We start from the raw sequence: 17,155 nt of genomic DNA on the forward strand, positions 1-17,155 counted from the left end.
CAGGCAGAATGATGGCCTCCAAACATGGCTAAACCTACTACCCCAAGCCCAGGAACATGTTAGAGTGTTTGACAAGGAGGAGTTACAGTGGCAGGTGGAATTAAGGTCCCTAATCAGCTGGCTCTAATGTGGGGACATGATTGTGGAGTACCCTGGCATGCCAATGTAGCCAAAAGGGTCTTCAGAAATGGCAGATGTGGGCAGAAGAGTGGGCTGGGGCCATGAATTGCGGCGTGAGAAGGACCCCAGCTGCTGTTTCGAGCTATGAAGATCGAAGAAGGGACCATGAGCCAAAGCATGCTGGCACCTCTGGAAGCTGGACGGTAAGAAGTCTCCAGAAGGAACCAGCCCTGTCAACATCTTGATTTTAGCCTTGTAAATCCCATGTTGGATTTCTGACTCACAAGGCCATAGGATAATAAATTTGTCTGTGGTCGTTTGTTAGAGCAGCAATAGGGTGCTAATATAGAAGGAGGAGGAAGAGAAGAGTTATTGTTTGTGAGCTCTTGCAATGTGCCAAGTCCTTGGCTAAGTATTTTGCTTGCATTACCTCGCTAGGTCCTCACGACTCTCCCGTGGTATGGGCACTGCCGTATTCACACTGGATGAGCAAACCAAAGTGAAAAAGGTCACAAGGTCTGATTTTGAATCTTCAGCCCCTGCCCACTTAACTCTTATCCATGAATGTCCCTCCATGTTTCAGCTACACAAAAGAATAAAATACTTAGCACACTTGTCGAATTGTGGCACACATTTGACCAGAGCCCGAAATCACTGTCTAGAGATTCAAATTTCACAAATGAAATCAATAGGCTGGGGACATATCCCTGAGTTGCTGAAGACCCGTGTCAATGGTCTCAACCATGCGATATGGGAGATTTCCTAGATGAGTTTGTGGGATTACCTCACATACAGCATTCACAGTGAGTTCCTCCAACCGTGCTTTCTGACTGAACCAAATTTGACGTTTATAACGGCCCAAGAAAAGCATCTCCCTAATGATACCACATCACTATGAGTCACAGAAATCAAAGGTGACATTTCTGATAGAATTGCCGTCTCCGACGTGAAGGCAGGCGACTCCCTCCCAGAGTCAACGGAGTAAAAGTAGTCAGGGGAAGGTAAGGCCCTGCAGAGATGATGGAGGGTCACACCCATGCACGCTGCCTATCTGGGAGAAGGCGGACTCTCCAAGAAGAAGCAACTTGTCGAGAATGTATGCTCCTCATAATCTCTCAGAAAAAAATCCCAAGCACATGCCATTAGGATATCTGGAGTCTTTAATGATAACAAACCAAAAGAGTTATATTCCACTGGGGCAGACAGCCAGCGGTCCAGGCATGCTCTCTTCAGTGCGATGTTGCTGCAAGGAAACTAATTTTCCAAGTCCTCTTGCGTCTAGATGGACCATGATACTGGTTCTTACTAATAGGGATCATAAGTAGAAATAATGTGTGTCTTTTCTGGGCTGAATTAGGAAGCTAATGTGTTTTTATTATTCTTTTGTTCCCTTCCCACAGTGAACCTGGAAGCCACATGCAGAAAATAATGACACCACAATAGGGAAGGCGCTTGTATCCCTGAATCACCATGTGGGAAACCATCCACTGATCACACTTGTTGGACTATTACATAAGCAATAAATTGCACTGGGCAAGCCACTAAAATTTCAGGGTTTATCCTGTTAAACCTGTTACAGCCGGTCACATTATCATAATTAAAACATGCACTCTAAAGGTCAAGAAGAGCATATCTTATGGTTTGGGGCAGCAGTACTAAGAGAGAGCAAGTTGGAAGTCATTTCCAAGTGTGGTGGGCAACGACAGAGACTCCTCTGCAGTGCTTTCTCCCAAGGCCTTTTGCCAACGACACTAAGGTCACCAAGCTTTAGAGCTCAACGTTGCGTCTGTTGGTCTGGAATGGGTTCTGATAGAGAACAGAACTGGTCAGGTGCATATCATATGGCTCACCCTAAGAATCAATGTTTATTTTGCAGAACCTTCTCAGGAGAACAAAATACCCTCTAAACATGCCTCAAAATGCTCCTAAGTCCAACACAGAAATGTGTCAAAAGAAGACATAGTTTTGCATATATTATCATAATGCATGGACTGGAAAAAAAGTGACAATTCTTCAATGGATCTTCACAGATATTAGCTAAGCTTTAAAGTATTGTTTGGGAGCATAAATTGTTCGAGGAGTTAACATTGCACCAAAATACCCTCAAGCAAGTAATGAGGCTTAAAGATAATGTAGGTTCCCTGATGCTCCTTGTTGAAGGAAATTGAGCAGTGGCCTTTCAAAGTCTATAACGAGCAAGAGTAAAGGAGGGAGCCTCAGCCCTCCCTCCCTGGAAGCCTCATCCACAAATAGATACCGCATCACACACCCCCACGGCGAGGCTGCCCGCCTTCCCTGTAGAGGTGATGTTTCCACCTTGCCTCTGCTCCAGCTTTGGAGAGACTATCAGCAGCAGGTCTCCCACTCTCTCCAATGGAGGATGGAGTTGGCCAAGTCTACTCGACTCTTCCCCAGAGGTTCTCGGGTCCTGCCTTGCACCACTCGGGACATTTGGGGGAGCTGAAGACCCAGGGAAGTCTTCCACAAAGGACTCTATTGACAATTCTAGCCCATCCCGATTCTTGGGGCAGGAGGTTGTTGTTCGTACGCTTAAACACTACAGTGACAATAAGCTATTATTATTAGGTTGATTTGTATGGAATTCCTATTTTCATAGATCAGAAATGGGCAAATAGGATGAATTCATGTGATTCAACTCAATGGAATGCTAGCTATTTAGAAACCAAGAAACCACAGAGAATGTCAACATTATCCTAGTTATGGCTCCCAAAGCTTCCACCACATCACGACACTCTGCCACGTGCCACCGACACGTGTCTGTCTGCCTTCACCAAACGCCCTGTTTCCCTCCTTAGGAGTACACATCCAGTCACAAAGTCCCACATACATTTTGAACAGGAGGCAAGGTAAACATTGTATATCTTATAAACACACGATCCTCTTTAAAGTCCAGTAAGTTCTCAATATAAAACAAAAAATACAAATAAGTAAAACGTGGTCTTGATCCATCCAAGAAACGGCACGGTTTCAAATAATGCCACCTTTGAGGCATTGACCCTGCCAGACCCTCACTCAGTCGCCTGCTTGCTCTCATGCACAACCCAAGGCCAGTTTCTTACCGTGACAACTGCTGACAACTTACCGTGAACTGCTATTCCCAGCACCCCACGCAATTCCTGGCAGCTTCACAATCCCGATGCACCAAAATGAATTACAATTCTTTCTTTGAGTCTTAAAATATTAAAGCTCATAACTCTTGAACATATGCTCTACCTAAAATGTAACTGTGAAATTAAAGATGTGTGTTGTACTCTCATCCCCATCTCAGTAAATAACTTTTTTTTTTTTTGCTTGCCAAGCTCAGTTTACCTTGTCTCAATGCCATCGCTGCATTTTTTTAATGCTTGAACTCCTATTGGTGAACATCATCAGTAGAGAATCTTAGAAAACCAGATAAGAACAAAGGAAGCATTTGCCTTAAGCAGTGTGAACTGGGGACAAACCCATTGGCCCATGTCAAGAAGGCTCCGTCCTACTAAATAACTTTCTGCGATCGATCTCTGTATCTACCCTTGTGCAGGTTTGAATTCTTAAATCTGTAAAAGTAAGAGGGAAAGTCCATTATCTTCCTCACCAGGAATTCCTAGGTTTTAGAAGTAAATGATGCATTCTACTTTGAAAAGAACTTCGCTCTTTCAGGAAAACCATTTTGATTATCCTCTTTAATAACAGAAGCCCATCGATCTGTCCATTGTTAAAGTTCAAGAAAGAGAAAGAGGTGGTCCTTGTATTTCCATCTGTGGTTTCTTTAAACACACCCTGTCCCCCTGAAGAACCTCATGGTGGACTCTGTTGGCTGTCAAACCCAGTTCCAAGTGATCCTGTTCTCACCGCAAACTGGTCGGGGGCCCTGGGAAACCAGAGCCTCCCCACGGCTGTCCTTCCTTATTCTGTTAAAAAAAAAATCCTCCCCAGGAATTGTGTCAGGAGGTTTAAGGAAAGGAACATAGTTCTTTCCCCCCAATGTGGACATCGGCTAGACATCACCATCATCCCGTTATTAGTACTGCATACTGACTGAGGACCCAGAATGGTCAAAGCAGGGATTGTGCTAATAGGACCCTGAGAACAGATGTCTACTTAGAACAAGGGAGATATGCAGGAAGTTCCTCTGCTTGGTGACTTTGCCCTTGCTGTGCAGAGGGAGCAGAAAAGAGAAAAGTAAGTATCATTCAGGCTTAGTCACAATCAATTTTTATCACTGGGTGAAAAGAACAATAAGACAACAATCTATTAAAGTCTCCTTATCCAGCGAAAACTTGTAATTAGTATTGGGTGAGTCAGTTCTTAGAACGAGGCTGCAGGGGTACAAGAATGCCCCTCCAGCCCACAGCGAGCCACTTCCCACCCCAGATCCCAGGCCCCTGGGAATTTTCTCTGGATGGTGCTTGGACTCTGGAGTTTGGACACTTAGGCACTGCCAAAGAAGGAATTTTCTTCTTTTCAAAGCAAAACACCTATCTCAGGTTTGGTCACTTCTAGGTAATGTGTTCATGTCAGTGCTCACAGTGCACCTGGCCCCCTGGCCTCCGGGGGTTTCTGTCTCTGCCCAGCTCTCAAAGTGTCTCCCAACAGCTTCCCTGCTCCAAGCAGGAACAGCAGAAATCGCTATGAAGCTCTTCTTCAGCCATCTGCTCCCTGGGCCTCACATTTGAGGACAGAGAGTAGCTTCAGTGGGAAGCAAGCAGGAAGCCCATCACTGTGGGTCTGGCATGGAGAGGCCCACGGCTGTGCATTTCGGCCCTGCCCCCACACAGGCATACCGCAGAGCCAGAGTCTGGACAGGGGATCCCAGACATGCATGTAACATCATCTAAGTATTTGAGAGAGCCACATGGAGGCTGCACGAGACTACTTTGAGGAAGACGAGCCTATTATGTCGTGGAGAAACGTTCTGTAGGCTGATCTGCCTCATGCTAGCTCCATGGTCTTGAAAATGGTGTTGGAAACTCTGGAGCTTTGCTTCAACCCGGCAAAAATAATACCTCAACATCAGGCTCTACCACTTCCCTGTTAAGTGATTTGGGCAAACTATTTACCTTCACCAACACCCACATTTTTACCTAGAAGACGGAGCTAGTTATATAATCACAATTCTTATAGAGTTGTTACGGGAATTGAGAAAACGTCTGCAAAATACTTAACATAGCACTGAGAAGATAGTCGGCATTCGTAAATATTCGACAGTATTTGTATGTTCACTCTTCATCGGTTCACTTATTCATTTAACAAAAATATGGGAGGTAAATAAGACCAGAGGTGTAGAAAGCCTAGCTAAATGTCTGGCATACAGTAGGTACTTGAGACAATTAATTTTATTTCTCTTCTCCCTCTCACAAGTGGGGAAACCAAGATATAGGGACACAAGGTCCTTTCTAACTGATTTAATGTTACTGCTAAGATCTCTGTGTATCAAGCAAGTCCCCTGCAGGAAGAAATTGAAAGTGGGAAGAAGACAGAGAGAAGCCTGACACTCTGGTATCTGCTTTCATTGATTTACTTCAGGTCAATCTCAAGGAGTGGGGACACCAGTAGAAGTCCATTTAGCCAACTTGAAAGCTCTGCTCTTGACCTCTGAGGACTGGGAGGTCTTTGAACTCATCTGAGTTTCTCAGTCTTTGGCCAGAAAGGAAAATTTCTCAGCTGCTTTTTCATGCCTTCAGAATGAATTAATTTTCTAAATGGAAAATTGAAGTAATTAGGTTATAGACTGAGTGACATTTACTAAGGTGAAAAGCAAGGAAATTTTTATATCCTTTATTAAACAGTTATTAGATGTATTAAGCAATATGGAGTAATTACTTTTATTTCCCCAAATGTGATTATTCTCTTCATGCCAAGGCTTAAATCACAAAGATCCAACAGACCATGACTGCTTAGAAAAGAACCAGGTCACATCTTCAACATTCTTCCCAGAACCACCTGGCTCACTGGGCAGGTAGAAAAGCACCCAAAGAGAAAGGCAAAGGATCTGGTTCTCAAGACGGAGCTCAGTTTCCTTCACACACTTCAACACACCCTTCCCAAGACCTTTCATTTTATCCCACCAACCTGTTCAGCAAGGAAACTTACTCACCAGTTCAACGCTCTCTAGAATAGCACCTACTATGTGCCAGTCACGGTTCTGAGGTGTGCAGCAGTGAGGACCACAGACAACACTTTTCAGCTGGGTGGGATTTGCATTTTACAAAGGGAAGCCGGACGATAAGTGACATGGAATCTACAGTAAGTCAAAAGATCATTGCCAAGAAGAAAAGGGAAGGTCCCCCTGTGGGTGCTGTTTTCACCAACAGTTAAAGGAGGGAGAGGGTCACCACCCAGCCAGCTGAGGAAGGATGTTCTCGCTGAATGATTCCTCCTGCTCAAAGGCCCCAGCCTGGCATGGGGGTTCCAGAAACCCCAAGCCGAGTGACCTGAGGAGGAAGTGGGTGGTAGGAGGTGATCTGAGAGGTGGGGCAGGATAGGCATTGTGAAGATTTTGACTCTAATTCTGAGGCGACCAGGCACTGGGGTCATGAGCCAGTAGTTCCCATCAAGGAAACACACAGATATACCTAAAGGAGTAATGCAAGTAGCTTCACAGACTGTTTTCCCTTCCATAAACCTTGCTTCCTATCTCTGTCTCCTAAATGATAAATGACAATTTTGTCTTAAAGGTACAGTTCCTCCCTTCCTCATCTTAATTGTTTTGGGGTATTGACAAGATAAGGGGGAATGAGACTAGTTCTCGGCATAAGGAGTAGATCCAGTTTTAGAATATTGATTGATTGGGAGCCCAGGGAGAAGCACCTGTGCCTACCAATACCACTCTGTGCCTTTATAGGTCTCTTTGTCTTCCAGAGCCTCAGTCTTCATGTTTGTGAAATGCGTAGATGAGGTAATGCATTTAAAACACTGACATAAACTTAGTACTCAGTACATGGTAGTTCTTTTTATTTAAAGAACAACCTCTTATTTCCAAGTACAATTCCATTTGTACTTCTTTCTTCCTGCCTGGAAAAGACCCCTGGGCTCCCCCTTGGAGCCCATGTGCCACCCCTGTTCCCTCGCTGGGTTCCAATTACCACCATTGACTTCCTCAAAGTGTCCCTTTAACTCCCTTTCAATCAGCAATTCTCACCAGGGGTAACTGATACCCCAGGGGCATTTAGCAAGATCTGGAGACAATTTGGTTGTCCTAACTGGAATAGGACCACTAGCTTATAGTGGATAGAGTCCAGGGATGCTGATAGACATTTTACAATGCACAGGGCAGCCCACAGAAGAGAAGCATCTGGTCATGAAGAGTGTTAATTGTTCAGTTGAGAAACTCTCCTTCAAATACAATAAATGTGGTATCACACTTTTCTTCATAAACACAAATGAAAAAATACATAAGTAGATAGATAGGTAGAGAGATGATAATAAGACAACTGCTTCTTCCTCATGGACTCTCTCTGGTTCACCTTATCCCCAACCCCTCTGGCACAGTTCCTGACTTGTACTAAGTACAGTTACTGAATGAGTGAGTGTTTGCCAAAACAGAATTTTATGGGAGAAATTTCATCATGCAACTCCTACTAAAATTCTGCTGACCAAAGTGCCAGAGATTTGAACTCCAAGTAAAAATTTCCATATCATGCTCCTTAAATTTCCATATAGAGTTCAAAAGGCAGTTGCACTCTAAGTGAATAAAATAAAGTGAATTAATCTGTACAACCTCTTATAATTATTTTCAAACACAGTAGTATTAAGGGCATAATGGAGAAGAAAAATACAACATAGTTAATGAAATCAGCATGTCCAGTGAAGGGGCATAGAATGCTGCCTAAGATGGCGGCCTTGTTGAAATGGAGCTGGGATCACCCAACTGGAGGAAGCCCTGGGGCTGATAGAGGGCTTGGTCTGCAAAAATGTCTGTACTCCCTACTCCCCTGAGCTGCCACAGTCAAGGCTGCATGCAGCACATAGCATCTCTTTGTGAGAGTTAGGTCCGTACAGCCTTTTTGTCCATGTTGGCCAGATGCAGAAAGCAGACCAAGAAGTTGATGTCTATGACCACATGCTCCATGGCTGGTGCCTCTTTGCAGTACATGCAAGTCACAACCATTTGTGGTAGCTCTGCTCTTTTCCTTCAGTTTACCCCAAATTATTAACATCCCCTCTCTCCAGGAAAATGCATCATTACCATACAAGGGGAAAATCAAGTACCCAAAAGAACTTGGAAACTAAAGAGATTTGTGAGACTGAAACTCTAATAATCAAGCTGTCGTGGGTGAAGCCGACCATGTGTGGAGAGAGCCAACCCTAAGTGGTGGTTCATAAGTGAGCAGGAGGAGACACTGGAACATGAGTCTAGTCATCACAGGCATGTTTCAAGGAAACATGTTTGAATACAAAAGAAGATGGGAACCTAGAATACTGAATCTTGACTGAGAAGAGTGAGTTAGCAGAAGAGGATGTTTGTGTGAAATCTAGAGAAAGGGGAGTCATCACTATTGACCTCTCCTGCAGGCACTTTCTAGAAGCTTCCATATCATGGCTTTCTCCTGGTTAGCTCTTTCTTTGCCCAGCAACCTTGTCACCTCCTTCACTCTCTGTTGTTCTTCCCTGAGTCTCAGTTTCCCCCTCCATTAAATGGAAGACAATCATATCTACCTCACCACGTATGGCTGAGTACATGATAGGTAGGTGCTTATCAATGCAATCTTGCCTTCTCCATCCTTTCACCTCTAGCCAAATAAAACTGCCACTTCCTCGGTGCAGTTAATTTTACCTGTTAGAGAATGTTTTAGACAAAATTTCAGTAACATGTTCCCGACTTTAAAAGGCATTTGGTATTTTTTAGGGAATTCATAAGCAACACAAAAAATTCACCACTTCATGAGCTTGTTGACTTCAAACAGTATGACACAATAAACTTGAAAATATGCAGGCTAACGTTGGCCAGGAATCAGCCTCCAAGATATCATCTGCCCAAGGATCTTAGCATTTCCCAACCTCACTTTCTACTCCCGAAACCAATGATTCTCTAAGGGGTTTCCGTAGGACTTCTAGGAATCACAGGCCAACATTGCTCACGTTAGCCCTGTTTTAATCTGGCCATGTGACATCTGCTGTCTGCCAGTCTCCCCCATACAAGCACTTTATTACAAACACAGAGTAAGACTCTATCCTGTACTCCTCCTGAAGTGACCTGGGGCAGTGGAGAAGTGGTGACCCAGAAGCTCATGTTGGGTTAGCAGGTTGTAGCAGCAGCCACAGCTGCCCGAAGTGTCTGATGCTCCACGTGCCTTACGGAGTTCATCTGATTCTGTCAAATAGCCCAGAGCACCATAGCTGTCTCCCATGATGCCTAATGCAAAACAAAACAATATCCAGAATTACCCTTCAATTCCTTGACCTGAGACACTGCAATCATGAAGTTGGACAGACTCCTTAATCAGACAGACCTGGGCTTCAGTTTCAGATCCATCGCTTGACATCTTTGCCATTTTGTGTAAGTTATGTGATTCTTCAATTTTAGATATCCTGCTCTCTAAAATGGACTAAGAATGGTAACTATCTCCTTGGAAGAGTAAACCAAGGTCAGACAGGTAATAGCTGAACCCAGTGCTCAACACACATGAGCTGAGCTAGCCCTCCTTGTCAGCATTGTTCACACCACCTCCAGGTGAAACAGGACTTCTGAGTCCGACTCAAGCTCCAGGAGCACCCTTGCGTGCCCCTTGCCAGACCTGGATGAAGAGGCTTCTGCTACTCCATCCACAGCACCAGGAACACCCACAGTGAGATGTCCACAGTCACTCAATAATTAATGGATGCATTTCCTTAATGTTCTCATGCAGTAGCCTGCCCATCCCCTCAAGTGTGACGGTTTTCCTAAAAGAGACAAAAAGAGAGAAATGAAAATTCTAATAGAATGGAAGCAACATTTTTATCTTCTTCTAGTGTCTTGGGTGAGATTTGTCAGTCATTGTCCACCAATGTCTTCGAATAACAGGAGCCTCGCTCCCCTTCCTGCCCATCTGTGTCCCCCTGGCACCTGCAGCTGTCATTCTCCTCCACAGCATGAAGAGCCAACCCCACCACAAAGCCAAGGACTGGCTGAGTCTCGTCTCTGCTCCTTTAAAAAAATGTGCTGTAAGTGAAAAGCTCGAGGCATTAAGAAGTGCAAAAATCAATCCTACAACATGTTTAAGCAGAGTAGATTCCATAGGAAGCCCTAAAATAATGGCTGTGTCAAAGAAAATGGTTTTATCCTTGGCATCTTGGTAGCAGATAAAATTACAGTATTGGAGACTTGACAATGGAATAATACAAAGGAAATTAGGAGAGGGGGGTGGAAATGGTTTCTAAATCTGGGCTGCTTTCTGCAAAGAATGTACTTAGGATCAGCTGCCCTGGGGAGAAGGTGAGACGGGGCAGGTAAAAGACAGTTTGTGACGTAAAAGATGAATTTTGGCAGCAGTTAAAGTTCTAGTAAAAGTCAAGTGCCAGGAGGCCATGGTAGAGCCTCTTTGGGGCAGGGCGTGGTCCCTGATGCCACGTTGCATAGAGAGGTTTCAAGGAAAGCTGGAAATATTGGAACCTCTCCTCTCCCTCCCTAATTGCCCGGCTGTCTGTCCCACTCACCCCAAGATGCACCCTGCCCTGTAGGTTTGCCTTCCCAGTTACCTGCAGACATTCCCTCCCTCGTCCCTTTAAGCAACAGGGAGAAGCAGAGTGGAGTGTCAGGCCTCGTCATGGAGACAGAGCGCGGACGCCCTGCAGTGGCGTCACCAGCCACAGCTGTCCAGCCACCAGCAGCCCAACTCAACAGGAGACCAGAAATGCGACAGTCTTGGGAGACACAGAGCGAGACAAGCACCACCAGTGTGGGTTTGTCAGAGTAAGAAAAAGAGAGACTGGAGAACTGTTTCCATAGATATGCTAATGAGTTTTGAGTTGGGAAGAAGGGATAGCCCTGATTTAGATAGATTTGCTCCCCCACATTCTCAGATCGAATCCGTAGTACACTCCTGTTTCCCACCTCACTCCAATTCAGAATCAATAAAGCCCTAACCGATGGCAAGGTTGAAATATTTTTTTTGAGAACAGGAGCTGGAGCAGAGCGTATTTCATTTCATGTTTTTATCAGCCTTAAAATGCGACACAAGTCGATGACAGCAAGAGCAGGTTCAGGCAAGCAAATGATCATGGAGGCCCCACTCCGAGTGTGATGCCGCACTGGGTGCTGTGGAAGAAACACTGGAGAGACACCCCATTCACAGCAGTGAGACTCTGCAGTTCTACTGGAGCTAACTAGAGATGTAAATGACCATGACATATTCAGTGAGGACCAGGTGTCGCCAAGACGCACAAGGTGCCACAGGCCCGGAAGAAGGGACAGAACACATCAGGCCAACAGGGCTGAGAAGGCTTTCTGCATTGAGGATGGAAGTTTAGAAAGATCCCAAAAAGCAGAATGAAGGGATGACCAACTTCCAGCTTGAGAGAACCACATCCACAAAGGCATGGCATCAGGGAGGGAAGCATAAAAAGAGATTATCTGCCCATTCCTTAGTTAATTCAACATTTTATCAAGGGCCTGTTCATGCCAGGCACTGCTCTAGGATCGGAAGCAGTGCAGGAGAGATGGGTCATAACCACTGATTAAAACACATCCCAGAGTAATGTGTGCCAATCAGAACAGGGCGATGGGATACAGTGCGATGCTCAGACAGGTCTGCAGATAGTGGACCCTGCCACAGGCAGGGAGGGTGCCTGGAGGAAGGACGAGCTGGCCCAGAGCCCTGGGGTGGGAATGCTTGACTGCTTGCAGAAGGCCGTTGTGGCTGGAACCGAGACGAGGTAGCAACAGTGAACTCCGTGGGCCAGGGTAGGAAGTGTGGTTTCTGTCTCAGGTGATCAGAAGGCATGTAGCCTTTTACAATCAGAATGTTTTTACTAAGAGAAGAGATGCTTAATTCGTATCCCTGTTTGTCCCAAAGCATACTGGATTTTATTTTGTCTTTTTGCTCAACTTGAAAAGCCTCTGCAGATAACTCAGCTGAAGGGAAAGTTGTCCCAGTAAAGCAGCTGCATTTCACACATTCCTCCCTGCCCACTTCTTACACGTTGCCACTCATCTTACCCATGTCGTGTTGCATTAACAGTAGGGGCGCCAGCGACACCTCCCTGGTACCTGGAGATCTATGAGCCTACGCTCCGGGCAGCATCTGTTAGGACAACAGAAGGTCATTCCTCAGCAGAAATTGAAATGGATGTTATTTACTCTAACAAACACAGATTGCATTACAGACTTAATAAATCACGTGCACACATGTGGAACTAAGGGTCGGAGCAGTGGCCAGCCAGGGTCTGTGTCAGGGACCTGTTGTCCATCCTTATTCTAAGTCCCTAAGCAAGTAGAGTTCCAGCCAAAGTTGGATCGTTCCAGATATAACCCACACAGACTGGTGCTCCCCTCCCCCTACCCAGGGGAATGGGACGTAGCTCAGTGTCCTGTAGGAAGCTGCGGACACTTCCAATGGCCACACGGTACATTGCAAACAGCTTCAGCCTTCATTGGACCCCACAGCAGCAACTTACATCAAGTCAAGCCTGTCTACAAAGCCTCCTGGGGAAGTTCCCAGACTGAGCCAACCCAGCCCGCATTGGAGAAATTCCTTCCTCTCTGAATTCCTATTCCTGAGCTCAGCCAGTCATGTTATCAGTCCACGTGAAAAGTTACTGAGTATCAGGTAGTAAGCTAAGCTCAGGACATTTATTGTACAATTTCATCATGGTAACAGTCCTACAAGACAGGGAACTTCTCCTGTCCCCATTTTTTGGCTGAGGACCTGGGACCCAGGATAAGAAACATGCCCAAAAAGCCACAGCGCACAGCGGGTGGAGCTGGGCTTGAGTCCAGCTGATGGGGCTCCAAGGGCCCATCCTTACCTGCTGCACCTGATAACAGACCACACAGTGTTAGTGTTACCCGTGTCCTAGTGCCGACGACACGGAGCAGGGTTTTCTTGTTACTCAGGGCACAGCTTTCAGTGAGTAGCAGCGTTGCATTAAACCTCCCATGGAAGGCTTCCAGAAGAGAGCAGGAAGAGTGAGATGGCTCGGGACCTCTGTTGCTGCGCACGTCTCCACTCCACCATCACAGCCCCCTTGGCGCGAGGTGTCGTCGGAACGCCCATGTGTCTCCGCGCGTCCTCCAGCTCTGATGGCTCTGGAGAGGGAAGGATCCGGAGGGTCTGGGCAGATGTACAAGGTGACCCTGTGGCCTGGGGCAGCCTCTGCGGACTGCTTGAGTGGATAATGATTCTTGCCCTTATGGTCTTCACATGCTAATCAGAATTAACGGTCGAAAATCATTTTAAACTCTGGGTGCTTCACATATTAGTGTTTAATTACGATATATCATTTGCTCAGAACAAGTACTTGGACCCTGGAGATGAATTTTCTGTCCTTATCCCTTTAACAAGGATTCAGTGCTGGACTTGCATTCAATCAACTCCTTCCTGAAATACAAGAAACAGAGCAAATGGTGATTTTATCTGTCTCTCATTTCTTAGTTAAACGGATTAACTAGAAAGATAAAGAGCCATTGTTAAATCATAAACTTCTTTATTCTTTTGCAGGCATTATAAAATCATTCACTTCCGAGCAGATACTGCTGTAAGGTCTGATCACAGACACTGAAGCCACAGAATGTTCTAGTGTCCTTATCAGCGCCAGCGGACCGTGAGCTTGCAAACTTGCTGCACGCAGGAAAGCAAGTCCCTGCCAGCGATCTCTAATCATGCGCCCCAGGACACATGTCCATTTGCCTGTCCCCACCCTTGCAGTCAGATGCGATGTTTCCCAAGAGCCTTCTCCTTGTCCCCTCTTCTATGGACGGCCAACGTCCTGGCTCACGGTATTCACACAACCACCATCACAACAACTGCAGGAAGGCACCCCGGCCAACAACCAGGGCTTTGCATAAAGAAATCCCACCGTGCCCTGCTTGGCTGATCTCAGACCTGAGCGAGCACACCTGGATCTCGGTCGCTGGTGATGCCCACCCCAAACCCTTTCCTGTCGGCCCGCGTTTCATTGAGTCAAAGGAAACTATTACCCTATAAAAGCTTCAAAATCCCTATGTCCTCAGCATCTCTAAGCCATTAAAAAAATTACGCAACTAATGACTTGGCATATGTCCCAGATCCTAAGCTTGAGAGGTGTTTCAGGCCTTCTGGGCATAGCCTGACGAATATCCCCTCACCTCTGCAAGGACCCCAGACTTGCCGCCAAGATCCTGAGCCCTCCACATCCTTCCACGCCTGGGCTGCCTGACCCAGGCCTCTCTTCCAAATGTGGCTTCCCGGAAGTTGCTGAAGGACAGATCCCAGCAGAAAACCCCGGACGCAAGGATGCCTGAAGGTTAGAGCATTAACATGTACCCACATTCTACAGATGGAAGAGTAGTGCAGAAATAATAAGAATCGTCCCCGGATAACGGGATGAGTCAGAGGAGGTTCCAGGAATAGACTGCAGATTTCCGTCTCCTATTACCAGCGACATGACCAGGAGAAGGCTGTGAGGGCACAGTGACCTCACACATGTTCTCAGTCCAGAAATATTTGTCTTGAGTCCTTTTCCAGTTCCTCACAAGCTGTCATAAACTCAACTTCAAATCTTTTTTTCTTAAAGCCGACAACAGAAAATCAGTGTCAAAACACTAGTCAGGAATGTGTGTTTATGAATTTGTAACTTTCTTTGGGGCGACTAGCCATAAATCCAGAATCAAACGGGCCCTTCTCTCTGGCCAGATTTATGAGAATGCTAAAGGCAGTCTGGAAAGTTGAGTGTCGGTTGGCAAATAGGCAAATGCTACTGAACAGCCATCAGCTGTTACATTTGACATGGACATGGGGAGGTTTTCCAGGGCCTGGGAATGGGTAAACTTGGGCTCGACAAACAAAGGAAGGAAAACAGGAGGAAGTGAGGGGAGGGAAGGAAAGAAGAAAGGGATGGAAGAAGACCTCACTGGTGGCCAATGAAAGTTTGATGTTTGATTAAATATTAGAATTTATTCCAAATAAGGGTTCCTTTGGAAATGCAGGCTGAGAATCGTGACTGTAACATAGAAAATCCTGTCAAGTTCCTTCCAGCTCCTTCTCTGACAATGATACGCAACATATAAACAGGGCAAGCAATGGGCACAGTCTATTAGTGCTTCGGGAAGGATGTTGATGCTGGAAACAACAGGAGGATGAGAGTCTAGGAGTCTAAGAGAGGCTCTCTTGAGCCTGTGGAGACATGGCAAAGTCATGATGGTCCCCAGAGTAGGGGGAGGGGGCCATGATGGCTCTCACCCTGCACTGCCCGGGAATGGCCAGCCAGGACAAGGAATGGACCGATGCTTGGAAGAGCATCAAGCTCACAGTTTGGGACACAGGAACAGATCCAAAGGAACCTTGATGAATGACAAATCATCCTTAAAACAACATAAAATCTAATACTGACACAGCTCAGTGTAAAAACAGGAACTTCAGGGAGTCGTACCGCTAGTTCTGACAGACAGAGCTACAGACGTGGTGTCCTGGTTTTAAAGACAGACGGAAATCAAGATGATGCAGTGTTTCCAGAAAGGGGATCCAGGTGGTCTTTTTTTTTCATTTTAACTTTATCTTTCTTCAGGCAGGCTTCTTAGGTGTCCCTGGCACACTGACACTTTTAAGCAAATACTTGGATGTTTCCGAAGTGCCGCTGGGAATTTCCGAGGCTCCGTTGCTTAAAATTAAGCTTTCTCCCTGACATTTGTTTTGCCAAATTGATTTCCCAGCAAACTACATTCTTACAAATGGTGGAAAGGTTAACGTCAGACTAGCCCCAATGAATTATTTCAAATTTCTAATTAATGTCATATGAATCAAGGAGTCCCCTTCATACAAAGAGAGGGTAGGTCAGCCTTCACCAAAAGAATGTTGTAGTGGAAGTCTAGTCCCAAGAAGTTGTATGGCAAAGGGCTCCAAAGACAACTGTAGTAACAATAGTCTCGGCAATGACATCAACACACACACATTTACACCCGGCCCTGTTCTAAGAACCAGCATCTCTAGGAAGCTCATCCTAGAGCCTACCCTCCTCTCATCTATACACAACGTACATTGACACTTTACTCTCCGACAATCCTATAGAAAAGGAACCTATTCAACTTTGTTTTATCTGATATCTTAAGTTAATTTGGCCATGGAACCCGGTTTCTGCATAACATCCATTGGCTGCAGCTGTGAAATGCTGAGGTGTATTCATTAATCCATTCCACAGATACTCATTGAATGCCTTCTTTTTTTCTTGCCAAACACTGAACTAAGCAAATATTAGAAAGAGAAAATAGTAGAGAACTAAAGATCCAAGTAAGAGACATCGTAGAAGAACAAACCAGGAAAGCATGTAACCCAGTCTCATTTTAGAAGAACCTGGAGGGTACGGCAGAAATACACTCTGCAAAGAGCATCAAAGCATCAGCCGCACAACCAGCCTGAGTCTGCATGGCATTCGCAGTCTGGTAAGATTATGCACAGACAGCCTGAAGGATTTTGAGAACCTCCACCTCTCACAATAAAATTTATTTTAATTATCTTTAAATGAAGACCCTACACAATGTAAATCTGCATCGGATACAAAGGAAATTTATTCAACTTTGAGGAGAACTCCTTGGCCCTGTGATTAAGTGCAAGCACAAGCCAGCAGAAGAACTCAGTCCTTGAACTCCCCACTAATGGGACTGAAGACCCTCTTTCCGATGCGGCTAACCAGCATTGCTTGAGGCAGGGGCTTGAACTAGTATGTCTCTGAAATTTCATTCCAGACCTTTACCTGAGCCTGAAGAATAATAATAAAAAGTGTGTGTAGGCATGTGCACACGTGTCTGTGTGGGGAGGGGGCACCTGTGTAGATGGAAGAGAAGGAAATGGACTGTGAAGATCAGACTAATATTAAATGTCAAAGCCAAGAGCAACTGCCCACCCTTATTCAGAGAATGCCGAGA

Source organism: Meles meles, chromosome 5 (assembly GCF_922984935.1).
Source record: "Meles meles chromosome 5, mMelMel3.1 paternal haplotype, whole genome shotgun sequence".
In the NCBI taxonomy this organism is placed as follows: Eukaryota; Metazoa; Chordata; class Mammalia; order Carnivora; family Mustelidae; genus Meles; species Meles meles.